This window comes from Primulina huaijiensis, chromosome 7, assembly GCF_012295235.1.
Source record: "Primulina huaijiensis isolate GDHJ02 chromosome 7, ASM1229523v2, whole genome shotgun sequence".
NCBI lineage: Eukaryota > Viridiplantae > Streptophyta > Magnoliopsida > Lamiales > Gesneriaceae > Primulina > Primulina huaijiensis.
The window spans coordinates 15,463,087-15,466,998 of NC_133312.1; the positions used below are offsets into that span (position 1 = coordinate 15,463,087).

General features: G+C 27.3%; 1 non-coding gene across 1 annotated transcript; it reads right to left on the minus strand.

The window, feature by feature from the left end:
• Nucleotides 1–3,434: 3,434 nt before the first annotated feature.
• LOC140981906 (small nucleolar RNA R71) lies at nt 3,435–3,545 on the minus strand. The gene has a single exon (XR_012176179.1). It is a non-coding gene; the product is annotated as a small nucleolar RNA R71 (small nucleolar RNA).
• Between the last annotated feature and the right edge of the window lie 367 nt (nt 3,546–3,912).

The following is a 3,912-nucleotide window of genomic DNA, read 5'->3' on the forward strand; positions in this document are numbered from 1 at the left end:
AGAGGTTTTTCTTCTGAAGTTTCGAGTATGGTGATGGGGAGATGACTAGGGAGAAATAATATGGGAGGTTGCAAGATTGTTGGAGTTTAAATGGCAAGATAATATATATTTTTTTTAATATCTTAGAGTTTGATAAATGATTTGATAACAAAGATTTGAAGGATATTTTGAGTGTATTTGGTCGATGGTTAGGTCTAGGATCAATGGAGGAATATTGCTTAATTAATTTATTTGTTAGAGATAAAAAAAATGGAGAGAATATTTACCTAGAAAAAAGATTAAGGGAAGGGAAATAAAGGATGAGTTGAAAAAATCAAATCTTTGAAAATACGGCATGACCGATTTTTGCTAGCAAGGTGGGGTGGAAAAATGTTTAAATTAATAATTATTGGGGAATTAAAAGGTGAGGGATTTATCTACTAAAAATGGATAAGGAAAGAAGTCAATTAAATTGTGAGTTGTCAAACTAATCAAGATTGGGTTGGATAATGAGGGGGCCGAAATTTTGAATGCTAAATTAGGTAGAAATATTGCTTAATTCATGTATTTTAAATATTTAAAGTTTTATCTACCCATTAAGTATTAATTAATTAGTTAAGGAATAACATTATCTTGCATACATGGTTAGATATTTAAATCTTAAAGGTAAATTTACTATCATGATAAATTATAATTTCTTAACTAAAATAAGTCTAGATTAACTTATCTCAATTGGTCACATATTTAAATTTAGGCTATTAATTAAATTATTGGACATAAAGAATTTATTTGCTACTTATCTCAAGTTAATTAAATAAATCCCTAAACCTTCTTTTATTTTAAAATGATTTATTATTTATCTTAAATAAATTCTAAGAATATTTTCTTAATATTAAAATTTATTTCTTTACTCCAACTCGGTCCGACCTCACTTAATGAACTGAAAAGAATAAAATTTAAACTACTGAATAAAATACTTAGCTTCAAAGAATGCATTTAAATACTCATGCAATGAAGTCAATTTAATTAAAAAAATTAGAATTATGCATGGCTTATACGCAGTCTAATTACGGGTTCTACAACGGCTGTCAAAAAGTACAGTTACATTTCGAGGAACAGATTCAAATTGCAACAAACATATTTGATGAGTCTTGGTGTACGGTCATACATTGCCACTATAAATACAAGATCAAAACCATCAACAAAATGATCAATAAATGTGAAAATACACATGTGTGCGGAAAAATAAGAGAGAAGAAAAACGGCACGCTCAACTCATATCTTCTTATAGAAGCAATTAGCCCAGATTTGAGAGAACACCTCAAACTGTTATCAGCTCAGTTTAGGATAATTTTTCTCTAAGTGTGTGAGAACATTTTCGTGTTGTATTCATGTGATGAAACTTAAAATTAATAATTTATTATATGTTAAAACCTATATTTTAAAATTTAAGTTTCATTAAAATTATAAAATTATGTTATTTTAGTATTGTTTGTTTATATTTAAATGTCTTACTAAATATGTTTTATTTTCAGGTTTTCTACGTGTTGGTAAAATAATGATAACTCAAGCTAGAAAATTCAAATGGAGGTGATTCAAACATGTTTGGAATTTTTTAGAAATTATCTACAACTTTGCAGACGACATGATTGCCTAAAAAGTTCATTAAGATTATCAAATTGTGAAAATATCAAAAGGAGGACAAATTTACTTTCACCATGACCAGCATATAGTAAAAAATCATAACTATTTCAATATTTAACCAAATGAGGTGAACCAAGTGGCCAAATTCATCTACAGACAATTTCCTACATGTTTACTGTTTTTATTAGAGTCAAATTCGGTGATTAAGGTCGTGGAACAAAGCATTGAAAGATGGGACAAGGAATTGAAGTTGGAGGAGACAAAGACTACTATTACAACTACATGGCATTAATAAAATTTTTGACCCTTTCTGTCATTTGGCCTATAAATAGAGGCCTTGTGCTAGCTTGAAAATCATTCTATCTCATTGTAAAATATAATGTGAGTGTGTATAAAAGTTCTGAGTTCCAATATATTTTTCATTTTTCTAATTATGAGTGATGTTTTTAGTGTTGATCAAAAGTAAGCTCATGGAAAGATAAATCTATTATGTCAAGGTGAAGAGGATGAATTCTTAGTGAAGTAAGATTGTTTATATTTTGTATGTTATTTCTTTATTTCTTTTCATTTTGCTAATTTCTTTTTATTGTAGGTATAAAAATGAATTATTTGTTGTTATCAATTTACATCAAATGCTTGATAAGATTGAAGTGGTTATCTTGATTTGTTGTTTAATTTTGATACAATAAATATTTCATCAATTANAATTTATTTTATCGCAACTGACTTTTACTTTCCGCAACTAACTTTTACTTTCTCGCAACTAACTTATTAAATCATATGTTTCATTTAGGCAATAGCGTGGCTCTGTCGGTTGTTCTAAATGAAATATAATGATTTAATTTAACATTTACTTTATGAAATTATATATTTATATAGTGATATATATAATCATAGGTACCATATATAAAATATCGATAATTCGGTATTTTCTATAGTGGGAACTATATTATGTTAGGTGTGTGTTTAAATATTTAATTTTCTTGGAACCATTATTTATGGTGGTTTCCTTTGTTTTACTTTTAGTTAAACAATATTACATAAACCAAGAATAAATCCTCGAGCCTTGACAAAACTTATAATTTGTAAACTTCATTCTTGCATTTGGTAATCTATAAATTAATAAATTTTAACTTAAAATAACCTCTCTGTGGATCGATCTCGTACTTACGAAATATATTACTTGCAGACAACCTACACTTGGGTCAATTATAATTTAAGTAGCAGCAAGTTTTTGGTGCCGTTGTCGGGAAGGTATAAATTAAGTTTATATTTGTTAATTATGTTTTATTTATAAGTATTGTGTTGTTTTTTTGTATGAGTATTTGGATTCGAAAAAAAAATGGTAAACTTATTCGAGTATCTGAAAATAATTTAAACATGGATGATAATTCAAATAATCAAGATAATGATAATAATAATAACAATAATAATAATAATCAAGAACATGATCAATTAAGAAAACTTAGGCACCATATGAACCCTATTAGAACTAGTACCCCATCTTGTTTAGTTTTTCCTCCTGATACATCTAATTTCAACTTTAAACCTAAAATTATTCATCTTTTACCAAATTTTCATGGCTTAGATTCTGAAAATCTATATTTACATCTAAGAGAATTTGAGGAAGTTTGTAACACTTATAATGATCAAAATTGTAGCATAGATATAGTTCGATTAAAGCTTTTCCTTTTTCTTTAAAAGATAAAGCTAAAACATATATGGCTACAAAATTTGAGATCAAGTTCAACGAGATCATGGGAAGAAATGCAACAACAATTTCTCAAAAAGTTTTTTCCTTTCTATAGAACAAACTCTTTTAAAAGATAAATTACTACTTTTTCTCAAAAACAAGGAGAAACATTTTATCAATGTTGGGATAGATATAAAGAATTACTTAATACATGCCCACATCATGGTTTTGAAACATGGAGAATAGTTTCTCACTTTTATGAAGGTCTAATACCTAAAGATAAGCAAATGATAGAATTCATGTGTAAGAAACTTTTGAAGATAAAAACTCAAATGAAGCTATGGAATATTTGGATTCATTAGCAGAAAATACTCAAAATTGGGATAATATAGGCACAATAGAACCACCAACAACTAAAATCAATAATTCAACAAATGGGGGTGGTATCTATAATCTTAAAGATGATATAGATATTCAAGATAAACTTGCATCTTTAGCAAGAAAAATTGAGTCATTAGAAATGAAAAAGAGTGGTCAATTAAAAAGTATTCAAGAAATTGTTTGTCATATATGTGATACACATGATCATGCTACAA